Below are 21,070 nucleotides of genomic sequence, written 5' to 3'. Positions count from 1 at the left end.
ACAGTTAGCCTTGATGTGAGCCTTCCGCATATGGGAATCAGAAGCTGGGAGCCTCTCATAAGCAACTGGAGTTTCCTGTTCGTATCATTCCTGAAAGTCAGAGAGTTTATAACATTATTTTTTTTCTATTCAAAAACCAAGTGATGGGCAGGGCACAGTTGTTTTCCTGAGAGCTCATAGCCCTTATTCTTTTTGTCAAGAAGAAAAAGGTCCAAAGGAAGAAGGGAAAGACAAATATTGAGTCCTCAGCTCAGAGTAAACTCCTCCATGCTTTGGATACCTATAGTGCAGTTTTTGTCTGACACTGATATCTGAGAGAGAGAACTGTTTGTAGTTGAGTCTTCATCATCTCAGTCTTTCCACTAGTATTACTCTGACTATCATTCCATTACAATGACGTTTACATTTCTGAGTCAATAGCTGTGAATACTTCACAGTGTTCCTTAATTTCTTTCATTTTTTTTTATTTTTTAGCAAATTGTATTCCTTTTTAAATTTGGTATATCTATATTTACATTTCAAATCTTATGTCCCTTCCCAATTTCCTTCCCATAAGATCTCTGACCGGTCCCCCTCCTCTTTTATAACCCCCATTATTGTCTGCTTTCAGTTCACTGGTTTGCCACTAGAATGCACTTCTGTATTTGATATGCTCTAGCTGTGTCTCACATGGAAGATCTATGTACAGTTCCTGTCAGCATTCACTTCGTAGCTTCATCAATCTTATCTATTTTGGTGAGTGATATATATATATATATATATATATATATATATATATATATATATATATATATATATATATATATAATTCTGCCACAAGTTCGGCATGATCTGAATGGGATTCCATCAGTCTCTGCTCTAAATTCATAGATAGTATTGTTCCACCTTTTAAAAAGGAGTGAAGCATGCACATTTTGTGTGTTCTTTTCTTGAGCTTCCAGTTGTCTGTGGACTGCATCTTGGGTAACTTGAGCTTTTTTGCCAATATTCACTTATGATGATTTCATACCATATGTGTTTTCCTGTAATTGGGTTACCTCAATCAGTGTGATATTTTCTAGTTCATTCCATTTGTCTATAACTTTTTTGAGATCATTGGTTTTGATACCCTAGTAGTACACCATTGTATAGATATACCATATTTTCTGTATTCATCCCTCTGATGAATGCCATTAGGGTTCCTTCTAGCTCCTGGGTATTATAAATAAGGCTGCTATGACCACAGTTGAGGATGTGTCCTTTAAGTATATTGGAGCATCTTTGGATTATATGCCAAGTAGAGTTCTATCTGGATTCTCAGGTAGTGAAATTTCCAATTTTCTGAAGAATCTCCAGACTGATATCCAGAGTGGTTAACCAGTTTGTAATCCCACCAACAAAGAAGGAGCAATCCTCTTTCTTGACATCCTTATAAAGATCTGCTGTCTCCTGAGTTTTTATTTTAGCCATTCTTACATGTGTGAGGAGGAATCTCAGAGTTGTTTTCATTTACATTTCCTTGATGACTAAAAATGATGAACATTTCTTTAGATGGTTGTCAGATATTTGATATTCCTCAGTTGAGAAATCTTTGTTTAGTTCTGGACCACAATTTTAATAGGGTTATTTGTCTCTCTGTAGAGTTACTTCGTGAACTCTTTGTATGTATTAGGTAATAGCCCTCTGTCACATGTAGGATTGGTGATATATATATATATATATATATATATATATATATATATATATATAATCTCAAAGTTATTCTGTTCCTTGATACCCACTAGCAAGTTGCTCAATAAGGGGTACAACAACAAGGAGTTGGTGAGCAAAGTTCCTCTATTAGGGGCTTTAGCAAGCTGAATGAATCCTCAGGCCTCCATATTTGTTAGGACAGGAATCTATATGGATGTCACACTGTCATTTAGACAGAGTACACAAAAACATCATATTATTTCCACAGTACAGTATTGAAGCTACTCCATATCACACACATGGCATGCTGAGATTATTGTTAAACAGAGATGACAGCAATCTCTCCCTCCTCTTGTCAGGAATTTATTCTTCCATAAGGAAAATCAGTGTTTATTTTTATGTTTCAAAGCCTATATAAAGGTCTGATCCTGAAAAAGGGTTTATAAAGTTCATCCTGGTTTTATATGAGAAATTTGGAAAGCCAGATGTATCCCCATAGTATTTGTGACATCTAATAAGCACACAGTGGCATGTGTTGGCTGAAAGAATAACATAGTGTACAACAAGGTACACGATCAGCCTGCTGTAAAGGTTATTCTTTTTCACAGGTGAAAGGCTATGTATCATAGGATTTGTGTATTACAACAGCAGCTGATGACAAGTTTGAAGAAGCATTCCTGAGGGCTCCAATAGATTTTCAACACAGTGATATGCCATGGCAAGTAGGGCCTAGCAATCACTTGACTTGGAAACATCATATAATGTGATGTTTGACAGCTAGGTTGGATGATTCTGGATTATTGCTAAATTAGCACAAAAGAATGTAAATACAAGAGGCCATTCCAGAGCAATGCAGAGTCATTGTGAGGACCTTCACCCAGAACAAAGAAACTTGATCATGTACTGCAATTAAAGGCACGAGTCAGCACTATCAGGCATCTGAGAACTCTTAAAAATATCTAAGCAACCATACAACTTGTATTTAGACAGATAGTATCTGAATCTGTAACTAACACATCAGTAAACCTAAGAAGCTTATAAAATGTAATTGTAAGGTGTTTGGATGATGTCATATTTGGTGATTTCATTGTCATGCAAATATGAGGACTTGAGTTTGCATTCCCAACAAATACCACCAGTTGCGAAAATAATTTTTTTTTATGATGGCTAAACTCATCTAAGAATGCTGGTTCAAATGAGTTATGAGTTTTTATGTTCAAAGAATGTTTATGTTTTAATCATGTGAATGTGTGCATGCATGTACACACACACACACACACACACACACAGACCCTCACATGCACATGCATAATCCCATGCACACACACAGGTATTTGTGATGTTTGTAGGAGCCAAAACGGATTATTGGAAGTCTTGAGGGTGAATTTACTGTCAGGGTGGGGTAGGAAGGCAGATGAGACCCAGAAGAGAGAACAGAGTGAAAAGAAGAGGAACGTGCAATGGTTTTTGGTTCAAAAAGGCATGGACATACCATCTGGTCAATTGGAATCAAGAGAAGGCCAGATAAAACATAGTAATAGTGTGGAATTATAGATAGAAAATAGATTTTAATGAGATAAAGTGTAAATATCTGGGCATTTCGATTTCTCAAAATGGCTTATCTTAATATAAAATATGTGTGTGTGTGTGTGTGTGTGTGTGTGTGTGTGTGTGTGTTTTATCAGGGAATAAAATGGACAAAGGCAGGGTAAAAACACCAGAATGGGAGTAAATTATTTTTTACAACAAACTACCTCCTTGTTTTTTGTTTTTGTTTGTTTGTTTGTTGTTGTTTTTGTTGTTGTTGGTGGTGGTGGTGGTGCTAGTGGTGGTGTGTGTTTGTGTGTGTGTGTGTGTGTGCATGCGTGTGTGTGTGTGTGTGTGTGTGTGTGTATGTGTGTGTCTTTTAACAGGGAATTAAATGGACAAAGGCAGGGTAAAAATACCATATTGGGATTAAATTATTTTCTACAACAAATTACCTCTTTGTTGTTTTTTGTTTGTTTGTTTCTTTGTTTATTTTTTGTTGATTTTGTAGTTGTTGTTGTTGGTAGTGGTGGTGTTTGTGTGTGTGTGTTCGTGTGTGTGTGTTTTGTGCTATGTCTTCCTATTGTCTCAAAGCTCCAAGGTCACCTTACAGAGATCAGGGTTAGCGTAAAAAGAATCATATGTCCTAGAGATCCTGTGGACAGTCAGTGTGCCACAATTGCCTCATATAGCCAGGCTCCCACTGTGACATAAAAAGAGGCATAGATGCTGCTGTGCATTATGCATTAGTCAGACATACTACCAAGGACAATGCACTCTTACAAGGCTCTTTGGTGATTTCTTGCCTTCCTAATCATCATTTCTCCTGGTGGCCCTGTTGCATACAATCTAGATTACAGTGTTCTAGTACACCAGGAAAGCACCCTTTTGCCTGGTTCTTCCCTGATTTAACAGAAAGCAAGTAGAGGAACTCCACACAAAACTTGCACTCAGGATTCAGCAGCTTTTCCCACCCACTCCCAGCTTTGCATTTTCTCCCCTTAAAGGACTGAAGAAAAGATTCTGTCATCCACAATTGGTAGAAATCAGCTTCGAAAAGTGTCCTAGAAGGTTTCTAGACAGCGAAAATCAAAATATGACAGGAGGTGTGTTCTACAGCTGGCCTCCTTCTCAGCAGACAATCAACAAATATTTCTCCAGGCTCTTCAGTGTCACAGCTCTGTGCCCATGTCTGGGGGGCCCACAGGTGTGTGAGACAAGGGACATAAGTTAGGGATAGGAAGACTGCTACACAGTAAGAAAATCTGTGGGAGAAGTAAGTCATATGGCCAGTAATTCCTTTGTTTTAATTCCCTTCATCTGTTCCCTTTGCATCTGGATTACAGCCTTTCCCAAGTCCTCTCATCCTATTCCCACACTCACATGCTCCTCTTCCATTGCTCCTTATCCTTCACCTTAGAGAAGGGGGATTCCCACATGTGTTCTAACCTGCCATGCTATGCACCCTTTTTTTTTAGTTGGGAGACTTTTAATGATTGTATTTCCTTAGGGGCTTTACCTTTATTCAAGTTGTTTACCTGATCTTGATTTAAATTTGAATTTGACTATTTTGTTCTGATTTTCCAATGTTAAGGAGTATATGCTTTTTTTTTTTTTTTTTTTTTTTTTGAGCTGGGGACCGAACCCAGGGCTTTGCGCTTCCTAGGTAAGCGCTCTACCACTGAGCTAAATCCCCAACCCGAGTATATGCTTTTGAAGTAAAACCTAAGGATTCTTTGAATTATCTCATTGTTCCTCGTTATGTCTTCCTTCATTTTTGTTAGTTAGGAGAATGTTCCTCCACGTTTGAATTAGATTGGCTAAGTTGCTAATTTTCTCAACTCTTGGGACCCTTTTTAATATTACTGTCTTCTTTTTTCTTATTTATTGATTCCAGCCTTGAGTTTGATAACTGCCTTCTGATAACTGCCCCTGTGGTATGTTTGTTTGTTTGTTTGTTTGTTTGTTTGTTTTCTTGTAGAGGTCTTCCCTGTGTTTTTAAGTTACTGGTATGTGATCTCTCTGATTGCATTGGAAAGGCCATTTTTGTAGTGATCTTTCCTCTTTGCAATTCTCTCATTGTTTCTCATGAGATTGTGTATGCTACTCCCTCATTTTCACTGAATTTTAGAATGTCTTTAATTTCTGTATGTCCTCTCGAGGCCATCAGTCATTCGGTAAAAAGTTGTTTAATTTACGTGAGTTTGTAGAGACTTTTCCTTGATTTTTAATGCCAGCTTTAGTCCATGGTGATCTTTTCCTATATCTGTGTTCTCTTAGTGTATGTAAGATATCTGCCTAGGCCCTTCTGACTTTTAGACTGTCTGTTGAAAATTAATATAGTTTTGTTAAGTTTGCCTATGTTTGTTACTTGGGCTTTTTTCTTTGTAACGTTTAATATCATTTTTCTGTATATTAAGATTTGATTATTATGTGGACACATTTGTTTGTTTTCTTTTCTTTTAATCCAACATATTTCTTGTTCTGTAAACTTCATGTACATTCATGGACATCTCTTCCATTGGTTTAGGGGAGTTTTCTTCTATTACTTGCTTGAAAATAGTTCCTGGACTTTCAAACTGAGAATCTTCTCCTTGTATTCCTATTGCACTTAGGTTTGTTTGTTTGTTTGTTTGTTTTTTTCTTTTTTCATAGTGTCCCAAATTTCCAGGAGGTTTTATATTTAATATTTATCTTTGCTGATAGATTAATTCCATCTGTCTTATATGCCTGTGATTGCTGCTCCCATCTCTTGTATTCTCTTGTTGATGTTTGCATCTATAGTTTCTGTTCTCTTACATAGGGTTTCCATCTCCAGGGTTTCTTTATTTTATGTTTTTCTTATTTCTTCTATTTTTCTTTTCAGGCCTTGAACAATCTTATTCATTTTCTTCACCCATTTGATTTTATTTTCCTATATTTATTTACAGGGATTATTCATTACTTCTTTAAAGTTAGCTAGAATCTTCATAAGATTAGATTTAAGGTCATTTTCTGCTGCAGCTGTGATTTAATATTCAACAGGCTGCTTTAGTATCGTTAGAACATGGTTATACCAATTGCCCTGGGTGTTATTGATTGTGATCTTATGTTGCCCTTTAGCCCTCTTGGTTTTGCAGTTATTATGGATTTACATGATGATTTCTGAGATTATCATTGTTGGAAAAGTGCTTTTGGATGCCCCACTCCATTGATTCCTGTTTTCTTTCTGACTTCTGCTCTGAGTGTCCCAGAGCACAGGTTACTTGCAAAAGTTCAAACCCAGTAGGGGTCTATCCACAGGTTTTTACGGCCTATGCAGCCTCTTGGGTTTTGGGTCCTAAAATTGTTTCTATGTTACCTAGTATAGGTTTTGTTTGGGAACCCAGTTACCACATTAATCTAGAGCAAAGAAGGTGGAAGTTGTTCTCCAGATAATGGACCCTAGGGAATGGGGTGATATTTAAGGTTCCTGAGTGTGCTGTAAGTGGTCTTGTTACACAAGGAATTGGGGCAGGATCTTTCTTGGTTAGTCCTTGTCAGAGCTGGTCTCCATGAAAGCAGTCAGAGTTGTGCATCAGAAAATGGAGTGCAAGATTCAGGGTGTAGTTTACTCCTGCAGAGTGTGCTTTCAGGGGATTTGCTGGCAAGTGCTTGAAGCAGTGTCTTCCTGGTTGTCCATTGTGCCGGTAGGCCTCAGGGAACACAAGCGTCGTTTAAGCCTTGAAATGTAGTGCTAAGGACAGAGTCTAAATGCATGAAGCTTAATTGAAACCCAAATACTTTACTGGCATTCTTTAACTTTATTCTTAAGATACCTATAAACTCACACACAGTTTTGTTTATGTCCTGTGTAAGTGAGGACTAATTTGTGGAGTAAGTTTGCTTCCACAGCAGTAACAGATATCTTGGATTGAGAAGAATTAAGCACCAAGTACCTGTGACATGATTGGAGGCACCTACTCTATCCTGGGTCTATACCGATTTCACACAACCTAATATTAATCTATGTGTCTACTTATATGTCTAGGAAACTAGGTATCATGGTAGGTAGATAAACAGACAGAGAAGTATTGATCTGAGATATGCATATATACATATATAGATATACATATATATATACATATATAGATATACATATATATGTGTGTGTGTATTTGTGTGTGTGTGTGTGTGTGTGTGTGCCTGTATGTGTTTGTGCACATATGGGGAGAGGAGAGATTATTTGAGTGACTTACAGGCTCTGGTACAGCTAATCCAACAATGGCTGGCTGTGAAAGTTAAGGTCAAGAATCTTCCAGTTGCTGTGTCACCAAGAATGATGTCTTAAGTTGTCTTCAGTGGTTTTGGCATTCTTTCGAATTAAGATTTAATGCCAGTAATGAAATAAACTTGCTATCAAGACAGACCAAGCAGGATAAGAATAAGCATTTCTTTCTTCCTTGTCCTCCTATAGGCTTCCAATAGAAGGAATTGACCACATTGTAGCAGGATTTAATATCTGGATTCATGGTGTGTTTTTGTATTTTACATATTCAGACTAGAAGTAGATCTTGTCACTTTGAATGAAACCAGAAGTCCTTCAAAGATATGCCAATTATTTTATGGTTTTAGATAATTCCTGTTGCATTCACGTAGGCAACCGAAATAGCCATCACGAGTCTACTTCTTGTCAACTTGAGACAACATCATATTTTCCTATATTGTGAATAATTTGTAAATGAAAATAATAACCAGGTTATAATGGTGCCTTGATAAAATAGGAGTATCCTACTTACAAATAGAAATGCATTATATATTTAACCAAGTCATAGTTATACTGAATGTGATATAATTATCAATTCCACAATGTCAAACACGTTATACATTTAGAATAGGTGCAATGGGTTTCATGGCACATTCTTTTAGTATCTCAAATTTGAAATGAATATGAAAATGATTGTATTGTCTTAATTGATATTATATTGCATGATAAAGAAATGGAGGAAAGAAAACACAAAAATCTATAGAAACACTTTATTAACAAAATACGAATGAATTATTGATTTCAATTATTAATCATTTTCTACTCTAGTTATGGTTATATAGACAACCTTAGGTTGTATTTATAAATACCTTCTTCACTACCCTGTTTTATTTTCTTCCCCAAACAGAAGCACCTCATTAGATACCAATCTCCATGCCTGATGGGTTTGCACCCTTTGTCATTCTGCACGAGTTTGACTATTTTCTTTTTACATTGACTATGAGGACAAACATCTCTCCATCTTTTCCAAGTGCAAGCTGTCTCTCGTTTCTACCAACTGGCCTGATAATGTTTCTGGCAGAGAACCCAACTCTCTTCTAGAAACTGAGAAGTTGAAGTTGACCTAGCTGACCGCATGTTCTTGACTCTTGTTAAACTTTCTTGTTTCCCCCAGCATTAGCCAAATAGGATGCATTTTTGTTCTTGTATACTTTTTCTTTAAAACTGAATCTGGTAATTTGCATTTAGAGTTAGTCTTCCTAAAATATTTCCCTCCAAGCCTTGGTCATTCTGAGTGGTCTTTCGATTTTACCCTGTAACATCGTGAAGCCATAGATTTATCTTTTTGAAATTGTAACCAGTTTGAGCAAATTATACATTTCATCATGTACTATGACCCTGATGTGTGTAGGTTTTTTTCAAGGTTCTACGTGAGGCATTCCACAGGGAACCAAGAAAAAGAAACTCAACAGAGTGATTGAGGCACCTGTGATACCCTGGTCTACATTTCCTATAGAAATTTTCATGTATTTTGTAACTTTTAGAAGTAATACTGGATCTAAAACCTTCTGTTGAACACATAGTGATGGCCATTTTTACTGCCCCTAACAGACATCAAGATTCTAGGGAGATGTCTCCAAATGACACTTTTCCCAAGTGCATGATTTTGTTGTAGCCACCATTTATTGTCTCCTTATATTCATTTATTTGTTTATGTGTTGTCTATCTCTGTCTCTTCTGACCATTCCGTTATTTGTCACTGTGAATTGAGATTTTTTTATTAAAACTAATAAGCCATTCACTCCTTGGGGATATTATCTTTATTATTTCCTGAAAACCACAAGGAGGTGTGTATGGATTCTTTTAGAATGGCCTTCCTTTAAGGTTAAATGGCTGAGTTCAGGGGAAAAAAACACTGGAAATCTGGAAAAGTATGGCAAGGCATCATAAGAACTCCTGGCCATTCTAATTAGTTTCCTTCCATTGATGTGTGCTTAGGTTTATAACAACACATTCCTCTCTCGTTTGCACTTTATTCCTTAAAATTATATCTGTGACAACTTTAAAAATAACCTTCCCTCAGGAAATAACAGGAACCAAACCAACATCCCAAGAGTACACAGGGATTGACCTATAACTCTTGTCACATATGTAGCAGAGGATGGACCTGGAAGGAGAGGTCCCTTATCCTGTCAAGGCTCAATGTCCCAGGGTAGGGGAATGTCAGGAAATGGATGCGGGAGGGAGTAGGTGGGTAGGTGGGTAAGGAGCTCCCTCATAGAATCAGGGGAAGAAGGATGAGATACTTGGTTCCTGGAGGTGAAACAGGGAAATGGAACAACAATTAAAATGTAAATAAAAATTAATAAATTATATCAATCTTCCAGTAACCAAGCTTGGAGAGAAAAAACATTAAAAAGATTCTACACATTTTTTAAGATGAGGAACTACATCTCTCCTCTTTCTTTTTAGGATTGGTGAACTCATGCTGTGCATCAGTCAGGCCCAAGTTCCCTTTCCTCTTCTTCTCCTGAAGTATCTCCTTGCATACCTATGATTAATCAAATTAATTTCCTTGTGTCCTGAATACCGGAATATGGCCACAGTATGTGCAGTTTCTGCAATTATTTAATACCCCTTAAGGCCACTTGGCATGCCCATGAACTGAGAGAGAAACTTAGGTAGGACCAAAGGCTTCTCCTTCCATTGGTGCACAACAAGGCCATCCTCTGCCACATATGCAGTTGGAGCCTTAGGTCTGTCAATGCACATTCTTTGAATATTGGTCTAGTACCAGAAAGATCTAATTCATTGTAATTGTTGTTTTCATGGTGTTGAAAGCACCTTCAGCTCTAGTAATCCTCTCTCAAAATGTTCCAACAAGAGGTCCGTCTTCAGTTCACTGGTTTGCCACTAGCATTCATGTATATAGTTGACCTGCTCTAGCTGTGTCTTTCAGGCAATATCTACACCCGGTTCCTGGCAGAATGCATTTCTTAACTTCATCAATCTTCTCTAGTTTTGGTGGCATGTATATATATATATATATATATATATATATATATATATATATATATATATATATATATATATATACACACACACACACACACACACACACACACACACACACACACACTTTTGTTGTCTCCTAACGCTATGAGGGTACATGGAATGTTAACGTGGATTCTGTGCCACTTGGTCAAGAATATAGAATCCACAAATGACAATGCCAAATAGACTACCTATTGTTCTTTTGAACCTATTGAAGTTGAGGTTTCACTGGACCTCAAGCAATTCCTCTCCCAGCACATCCTCCTGAATCTTATATTTGCCCTGAAGAAAGATCATGGTAGAACATCCAAAACCCTCAAGTCTGGCCGTGGGAAGATATTTGAGAACTGATATCTAATGTGACTACAGAACCACGTTAGGTAGTCCATATTGTCCTTTGCTTTACTGATGTCTGATAAATTTTGGATAAAATGAGGATTTGGGAGTTTATCATTTCGAAGAGGTAAACAATATTAATCTTATATTCACTCTATAGCTGGGCATTCTTTGTTGCCAAAATCATTGCAAAATATTGAATTGGAAAACAGAATGTTTGAATACACATTCAGGAATCTATGTAAAGTCCACTATGAAGGAATGTACAGTAAGAAAATGTCATACAATATTCTTTCAATTAAAGGTCTGTTGGGATAATACTGTCCTTTAAGAAACAGAAAACATCTAGGAAGTTGAACTGTATTTCACAGGAATGATCCAATGAATAAAATTATTATCCAGAAGATTCTCCTCCACTCCAAGTTCCTAGATCTTTTCTACCCATGCCAAGTCCCTAACTAACTTTCGCCATTCAGAGCATGTAACCACTAATGATGCAAAGAGAAGTCACTTTCTTTATTGAGATGTAGTATGTAATCTTTTCCACTGTGTCAAAGGACACACTCCTGGAAAGGGCACCCTCTAATCTTGTCAATGTAAGGAAAGCTGTTCTGCAGGAAGGCCATGGCAGTTCTCAGTGACATCACCATTAGGCTTTTCCTGAAAAATATCTTTATCCAGAAGAGTCTTAGGTTCTTCGGTGATGTCACAGGTGTTGTTGTGACTGCTCTGCCTCTCAGATATTCCTTCAGTACCTCTACGGTTTACTAATTATCTTCTAATTCAGAGTAAACAGCCATTTGGGAGGTGAACAAAGAAGAAGAAGAGATCAGAGATGGAGAGAATGAAGCTGGCCTTTTGTTTTAGTTTAAAAAATCGACGAAATATGTAGTCCATGGGAACGCTCACTGAATGCTCTCTCAGAATAGTTATGGTTCATTGAAGAGATGGTGTTGATCTCAGCCTTCCACACGTGGGAAGCTGGAGCCTGGATCCACTCAGTAGCATCTAGATTTACTTGCTGGCTATGGTTCCTGGAAATCAGAGATGTTTATATCATTAATATCTATATTCCAAATGTCAGGTACTGGGATGGACAGAGTTGATTTTCTAAGAGCTCATGGATTCTATTCTTTCTGCCCAGAAGGAAAAGTTCCTAAGGAAGATGGAAACAACAAGTATTGTGTCCTCAGCTCAATTTAAACTCCTCCAGGCTTTGGATTCCTAGAGTGCAGTTTGTGTCTGAAACTGATATCTGGGAGAGAAAATTGCTTCTAGTTGAGACTTCATTACATCAGACTTTCGACTGTATTACTCTGATTATCATTCCCTGACAAGACCATTTAGATTTCTGAGTCAATAAGTGTGATTAGTTGGCACTTTTCTTTTCTTTTATTTCTTTCATTTTTTTTATTTTTTAGCAAATTTTATTCTTTTCTTATTGAATATTTCTATATTTACATTTCAAATATTATTTCCTTTTTCAATTTCCTGGCCATAAAATCCCTTATCAGTTCCCCTCCCCTTGTTGTATTACACCACTTACTATACCTTGAAAATCATTTGAACAGGCAGTCAATCCCAGGGAAGACCAATGGCCTCTCCTTCCATTGGTGCCCAATAAGGTCATCCTCTGCTACATACGCTTTTGGAGCCATAGGTCTGTCCATGTACAGTCTTTGAATATTGGTTTGGTAAGAGAAAGCTCTGGTTCATTGGCATTGTTGTTCTTATGGGATTGAAAGCCCCTTCAGCTCTTGAAATCCTTTCTCAAAATCTACCAAAATGAGGTCCGTTTTCAGTTAACTGGTTTGCCACTAGCATTCAATTCTGTATTTGGCATGCTCTAGCTGGGTCACTGTGTAAAGTTCTATACCTGGTTCCTCTCAGCATGCACTTCTAAGATTAATCATTCTTATCTAATTTTGTTGGATGAAATTATATATATATATATATATATATATATATATATATATATATATATATATATATATTCTTGATGGTCCTTACAGCTATGAGGTTATTTGGAAATTTAGCATGAATGAGCAGATCTAGGTCAAGAATTTAGAATCCAAAAATTACAGTGTCAAATATACTCCCTCCTGTTCTTATGAACCTATTGAAGTTGATGTTTCCATGGACCTAAAGCCATCCCTCTCCTTGCCCATCTTCCTGAATCTTAGGGTTGGACTGAAAAAAGAATCATGGTAAAATATCCAAAACCCTCAAGTCTGTCCCTGGTAACACAGGAAGGTAGATATTAGAGAACTGATGTCTAATGGGACTACAGAAACACATTCAATAGTTCATGTTGTCCTTTGTTTTCCTGATGTCTGGTAATTTTTGGATAAAATGTGGATTTGGGAGTTTATCATTGAAATGGGAACACAATACTTACACTGTTATAATGACTCTATAACTGGGCCCACTTTTGTTCCAAAACAATTGCAAAATAATGAAATTGGAAAACGGAATTGTTGAGTAAACATTCAGAAATATATATAAAGTTCACTATCAAGGAATGTAAAATTGGAAAATGTAGTAAAATATTCATTCATTTAAAGGTCTGTAGGAAAATCACTGGCCATAGGAAACAGAGAAAACCTAGAAAATTTATTTGTATGTCACAGAAATTGACTGGGATTAAAAATATTATCTAGAAGAATCTCTTCCCCTCCATGTTCCTAATTTTTTCTACCAGTAACAAGCCCCTGACTATCTCCATTCAGAATATGTAACCACTAATGAAGCAAAGAGATGTCTCTAGGTTTAGAGAGATGTATGTAAAGGTTTCCACTGTGTCACAGGAGACACTCCTGGAAAGGGCACCCTCTAATCTGGTCAATGTAAGGAAAGCTGTTTAGCAGGTAGGACAAGGCAGTTCTCAGTCACATCACCATTAAGACCTCAACGAAAAATCTCTTGTAACCTGGAGAGTAGTAGATTCTTCTGTGATGTCACAAGTGTTGTCGTGACATTAACTGCCTCTCAGATATTCCTTAAGTACCTCTACCTCTAGGGTTTACTAATTGGCCTATAATTCAAAGTAAACAGCCATTTGTGAGAGAGAAGATCAAGGAGGAGGGATAGGGAGAAGGAAGCTGGCCTTCTGTCTTGGTATAAAAAGAACAAATATGTGCTCCTTGGTAAAGCTCAGTGAGTCCTGCTTAGGGGTTGAGTGGGTTCCTCAAAGAGATAGCCTAAATCATAGCCTTCCACATATAGGAATCAGTAGCTGGGAGCCTCTCAAAGTATGTAGACTTCCCTGCCTATTATGGTTCCTGGAAGTTATTGAGTTTATATAATTAATTTCTTTATTCTAAAAGCTAAGTCTTGGGAAGGACAAAGTAGTTTTCCTGAGAGCTCAAGGCATTTCTTTGTGCCCAGAACAAAAAGTGCTAAGGAAGAAGGCAAAGGCAAGTATTGTGTCCTCAGTTCAGTGTAAACTCCTCCATGCTTTGGATTCCTTTAGTGCAGTTTGTGTCTGAAACTGATATCTGGGAAGGAGAATTGCTTCTAGTTGAGACTTCATCATCTCACTCTTTTCACTACTATTACTCTGAGTAGCATTCCCTAACCGTTACCCTTAAGATTTCTGAGTCAGTAAGTTTTTATTCCTTTTCCTTCCTTTATTTTTTATTTTTTTTTTCAGGAAATTTTAATGAATTTTTAATCGGATATTTCCATATTTACACTTCAAATGTTATTTCATTTCCCAAGTTCCTTTCCATAGAGCTTAACTAGTATCCTCCCCTTTTTCTATAAACTCCCCTTACTGCCCCTTGTCATTCTCTTTAACTGGGAGTCAAACCCATGGAGTACAATCGGCTTCTCCTTACATTGGTGCCCAACAAGGCCATCCTCTGCCACATATGCAGTTGGATCTTTAGGTCTTTCCATGTACAGATTTGAATATTGGTTTGAATGAACCAGAAAGCTCTGGTTCATTGGCATTGTAGTTCTTATGGGATTTGAAATCTCCTTCAGTTCTTGTAAACCTTTCTCAAAATCTACCAACAGGAGGTCTGGATCAGTGCACTGGTTTGCCACTGGAATTCACTTCTGTATTTGACATGCTCTAGCTATGTCTCTCAGGGAAGATCTAAATCTGTTTCCTGTCAGCATGTACTTCTTAGCTTCATCAATCCTATATTCATATCAATCTTATATTCTTATATTCCTTCAGTATCTGCTGTAAACTCATAGATATTTTTCCCCCTTCTAAAACAGACTGAAGCAAGCATAAGTTGGGTTCCTTTTCTTGACCTTCTAGTGGTCTGTGGATGGTACCATGAGTAATTTGAGCTTTTGGGTCAATACACACGTTTGGTGATTGCATACCATGTGTGTTTTTCTGTGATTTGTTTGCTTCACACAGGATGATATTTTCTTGTTCAATCCATTTGTCTGTCTTTCCTGTAATCATTGTTTTATAGCTGATTAGTAGTCCATTGTGTAGATGTACCATATTTTCTGTATCCATTTCTCTGATGAATGCCATCTGGGTTCTTTCCAGCCTATGGGTATTTTAAATAAGGTTGCTATGAACATTGTTCTGTATGTGTCTTTTTTTATGTCTTCTTTTCGGTATATGCCCAGGAGTGGTATGGCTTGGACCTCAGTTATTGCAATGTCCAATTTTCTAAGGATCCTGCAGACTGATTTCCAGAATGTTTGAACCAGTTTGAAATCCAACCAACAAAGAAGGAGTGTTCCTCTTTCTTCACATCCTTATCATCATCTTCTGTCTCCTGAGTTTTTTTTTATTACAGTCATTCTGACTTGTGTGAGGTGGAAACTCAGAGTTGTTTTCATTTACATTTCTATGATAACCATTTCTTTACGTTCTTTTCAGATAATTGATTTCCTTCAGTTGAGAAATCTTTGTTTAGTTCTGGAACATAATTTTAATAGGGTTATTTGTCTCTCTGAACTCTAAATTTTGAGTTCTTTGTATGTATTGGTTATGGCCTTCTATCAGATGGAGGATTGGTATAGACCTTTCCAAATCTGTTCCTTGCGGTTTTGTCCTAAAAGTGTCCTTTGGCAGGCAGTTTTCTACTACAGTGAAGAACTGTCAGTTAGTAAACTAAAACAAGGACTGGCTCCTTACTGACTTCCCTACGTGTTCTGAACAGTAGATGGGGAAACTAAACAACCATGTTATACCCCTACAAGGCATGCCTATCTATAGTCGTGGATCTAGAGAGACCTAGCAGAGATTCTGGGCATCTGTCAAAGAAATGTAGGCTGGTGAAGTTTGCAGTTTTCATCCTGGTTTCTGTATCTACAGGCTATGGTGTTGTGAAGACAAGATACCACATGTGCAGCTGTGAATAAGTCTGAGAAGGCTGACTTCTTGGATTTCTGAAGCATTACTAAGTGATCCAGAGGAAATCAGCACGCCCTGCTCAGCAGAGCTCTGGGAATGCTGACACTCTTGCTTCATGTTTATATTAACCTAGGTCAAAAGATCACCTGTCAGGTATGTTCTTGAATATCCTTCAGTGTGCTAGCATTGGACTGAAATGAAATACTCTTCAGGAGAGGTGTGGGAAACAACTGAACTCTTCCATTAGAATCAGAGAGATGAGCTGTATTGACCTTCAATTGACTATGTATGCTTCTGGTCTTTGGCTTTGACTATGCAGATCTATTGTCTCATACATCATTGTTCATGTGGCCAAGTTGCGGGGAAAGTGCGACACACAATTCTTTCCCATTTTCACATCCTCCATTCTAGGGTAATAGATTTTAGAAAAGCCCTTCCCATTTTATATAGTAGACCAACTGACCTAACTTTTCTTCAATACGCTCTTCTCTATTATCTGTATACCGTGTTTGTGTTTGTGTTTGTGTTTGTGTGTGTGTGTGTGTTTCAGTTTGTGCGCTTAAATGGTTAGTTTGTATGCAAGTTTAGAGAAGGATTCTATGTAAGAAATCTCTAAACTGTGGATGGGGCAGCATCCAAATGTTCTCCCACATCATGACCTTCTAGAAAGAGTAGCATAATCTGCAAAAAATAATACAGTTGAAAGTAAAACTTGTGGGAAATGCCCTGGGATGGCTACATTATCACTGTTGACTGTGACATTTTTCTCTTGGCTTCTGTGGCCAGACATGAAGGCTCTGAAGCAAAGTTGCATCCTGATGATCTGTGAATAAGATGAAGGAGGCTATCAACTGGGTCACATGAAGCATATGAAAAGCGTGACAGCAGCAGCTCTCTGCTCCCAGACTCCGTAAGAGAGAGACCCAACCGCCTGGTCAGGTGGGCACTCCTGAGGCTGCAGAGCAGAAGAGACCACCAGCACTGTTCACCCCTGCCCACATCCCTGACCCAAGAGGAAACTGTATAAGGCCTCTGGGCTCCCGTGGGGGAGGGCCCAGGAACGGCAGGACCCCTGCCTGAGACACCCCGGAACCTGAAGGAAACAGACCGGATAAACAGTTCTCTGCACCCAAATCCCGTGGGAGGGAGAGCTAAACCTTCAGAGAGGCAGACAAGCCTGGGAAACAAGGAGAGACTGCTCTTTGCACACACATCTTGGACGCCAGAGGAAAAAGCCAAAGACCATCTGGAACCCTGGTGCACTGAAGCTCCGAAGGGGCGGCACATGTCTTCCGGGTTGCTGCCGCTGCAGAGAGCCCATGGGCAGCACCCCATGAGCGAACTTGAGCCTCGGGACCACAGGTAAGGCCAAATTTTTTGCTGCAAGAAAGCTGCCTGGTGAACTCAAGACACAGGCCCACAGGAACAGCTGAAGACCTGTAGAGAGGAAAAACTACACGCCCAAAAGCAGAACATTCTGTCCCCGTAACTGACTGAAAGAGAGGAAAACAGGTCTACAGCACTCCTGACACACAGGCTTATAGGACAGTCTAGCTACTGTCAGAAATAGTAGAACAAAGTAACACTAGAGATAATCTGATGGCGTGAGGCAAGCGCAGGAACCCAAGGAACAGAAACCAAGACTACATGGCACCATCGGAGCCCAATTCTCCCATCAAAACAACCATGGAATATCCAAACAAACCAGAAAAGCAAGATCTAGTTTCAAAATCATTTTTGATCATGATGCTGGAGGACTTCAAGAAAGATGTTAAGAACTCCTTTAGAGAACAAGTAGAAGCCTACAGAGAGGAATCACAAAAATGCCTGAAAGAATTCTAGGAAAACATAAATAAACAAGTAGAAGCCCATAGAGAGGAGACACAAAAATCCCTGAAAGAATTCCAGGAAAACATAAATAAACAAGTAGAAGCCCATAGAGAGGAGACACAAAAATCCCTGAAAGAATTCCAGGAAAACACAATCAAACAGTTGAAGGAATTAAAAATGGAAATAGAAGCAATCAAGAAAGAACACATGGAAACAACCCTGGATATAGAAAACCAAAAGAGGAGACAAGGAGCTGTAGATACAAGCTTCACCAACAGAATACAAGAGATGGAAGAGAGAATCTCAGGAGCAGAAGATTCCATAGAAATCATTGACTCAACTGTCAAAGATAATGTAAAGCGGAAAAAGCTACTGGTCCAAAACATACAGGAAATACAGGACTCAATGAGAAGATCAAACCTAAGGATAATAGGTATAGAAGAGAGGGAAGACTCCCAGCTCAAAGGACCAGTAAATATCTTCAACAAAATCATAGAAGAAAACTTCCCTAACCTAAAAAAAGAGATACCCATAGACATACAAGAAGCCTACAGAACTCCAAATAGATTGGAGCAGAAAAGAAACACCTCCCGTCACATAATTGTCAAAATATAAAACGCACAAAATAAAGAAAGAATATTAAAAGCAGTAAGGGAAAAAGGTCAAGTAACATATTAAGGCAGACCTATCAAAATCACACCAGACTTCTCGCCAGAAACTATGAAAGCCAGAAGATCCTAGACAGATGCCATGCGGACACTAAGAGAACACAAATGCCAGCCCAGGTTACTGTATCCTGCAAAACTCTCAATTAACATAGATGGAGAAACCAAGATATTCCATGACAAAACCTAATTTACACAATATCTTTCTACAAATCCAGCACTACACAGGATAATAAATGGTAATGCCATACATAAGGAGGCAAGCTATACACTAGAAGAAGCAAGAAACTAATCATCTTGGCAACAAAACAAAGAGAATGAAAGCACACAAACATAACCTCACATCCAAATATGAATATAACAGGAAGCAATAATCACTATTCCTTAATATCTCTCAATATCAATGGCCTCAACTCCCCAATAAAAAGACATAGATTAACAAACTGGATACGCAACGAGGACCCTGCATTCTGCTGCCTACAGGAAACACACCTCAGAGACAAAGACAGACACTATCTCAGAGTGAAAGGCTGGAAAACAACTTTCCAAGCAAATGGTCAGAAGTAGCAAGCTGGAGTAGCAATTCTAGTATCAAATAAAATCAATTTCCAGCTAAAAGTCATCAAAAAAGATAAGGAAGGACACTTCATATTCATCAAAGGAAAAATCCACCAAGATGAACTCTCAATCCTAAATATCTATGCCCCAAATACAAGGGCACCTACTTATGTAAAAGAAACCTTACTAAAGCTCAAAACACACATTGCACCTCACACAATAATAGTGGGAGACTTCAACACCCCACTCTCATCAATGGACAGATCATGGAAACAGAAATTAAACAGTGATGTCGACAGACTAAGAGAAGTCATGAGCCAAATGGACTTAACGGATATTTATAGAACATTCTATCCTAAAGCAAAAGGATATACCTTCTTCTCAGCTCCTCATGGTACTTTCTCCAAAATTGACCATATAATTGGACAAAAAACGGGCCTCAACAGGTACAGAAAGGTAGAGATAATCCCATGCATGCTATCGGACCACCACGGCCTAAAACTGGTCTTCAATAACAATAAGGGAAGAATGCCCACATATACGTGGAAATTGAACAATGCTCTATTCAATGATAACCTGGTCAAGGAAGAAATAAAGAAAGAAATTAAAAACTTCTTAGAATTTAATGAAAATGAAGATACAACATACTCAAACTTATGGGACACAATGAAAGCTGTGCTAAGAGGAAAACTCAAAGCGCTGAGTGTCTGCAGAGAGAAACAGGAAAGAGCATATGTCAGCAGCTTGACAGCACACCTAAAAGCTCTAGAACAAAAAGAAGCAAATACACCCAGGAGGAGTAGAAGGCAGGAAATAATCAAACTCAGAGCTGAAATCAACCAAGTAGAAACAAAAAGGACCATAGAAAGAATCAACAGAACCAAAAGATGGTTCTTTGAGAAAATCAACAAGATAGATAAACCCTTAGCCAGACTAACGAGAGGACACAGAGAGTGCGTCCAAATTAACAAAATCAGAAATGAAAAGGGAGACATAACTACAGATTCAAGGAAATTCAAAAAATCATCAGATCTTACTATAAAAACCTATATTCAACAAAATTTGAAAATCTTCAGGAAACGGACAATTTCCTAGACAGATACCAGGTATCGAAGTTAAATCAGGAACAGATAAACCAGTTAAACAACCCCATAACTCCTAAGGAAATAGAAGCAGTCATTAAAGGTCTCCCAACCAAAAAGAGCCCAGGTCCAGACGGGTTTAGTGCAGAATTCTATCAAACCTTCATAGAAGACCTCATAACAATATTATCCAAACTATTCCACAAAATTGAAACAGATGGAGCCCTACCGAATTCCTTCTACGAAGCCACAATTACTCTTATACCTAAACCACACAAAGACACAACAAAGAAAGAGAACTTCAGACCAATTTCCCTTATGAATATCGACGCAAAAATGCTCAATAAAATTCTGGCAAACCGAATTCAAGAGCACATCAAAACAATCATCCACCATGATCAAGTAGGCTTCATCCCAGGCATGCAGGGATGGTTTAATATACGGAAAACCATCAACGTGATCCATTATATAAACAAACAGAAAGAACAGAACCACATGATCATTTCATTAGATGCTGAGAAAGCATTTGACAAAATTCAACACCCCTTCATGATAAAAGTCCTGGAAAGAATAGGAATTCAAGGCCCATACCTAAACATAGTAAAAGCCATATACAGCAAACCAGTTGCTAACATTAAACTAAATGGAGAGAAACTTGAAGCAATCCCACTAAAATCAGGGACTAGACAAGGCTGCCCACTCTCTCCCTACTTATTCAATATAGTTCTTGAAGTTCTAGCCAGAGCAATCAGACAACAAAAGGAGATCAAAGGGATACAGATCGGAAAAG

Source organism: Rattus norvegicus, assembly GCF_036323735.1.
Source record: "Rattus norvegicus strain BN/NHsdMcwi chromosome Y unlocalized genomic scaffold, GRCr8 chrY_unlocalized_10, whole genome shotgun sequence".
Taxonomy (NCBI): Eukaryota; Metazoa; Chordata; class Mammalia; order Rodentia; family Muridae; genus Rattus; species Rattus norvegicus.
This window is presented reverse-complemented; position numbering follows the sequence as displayed.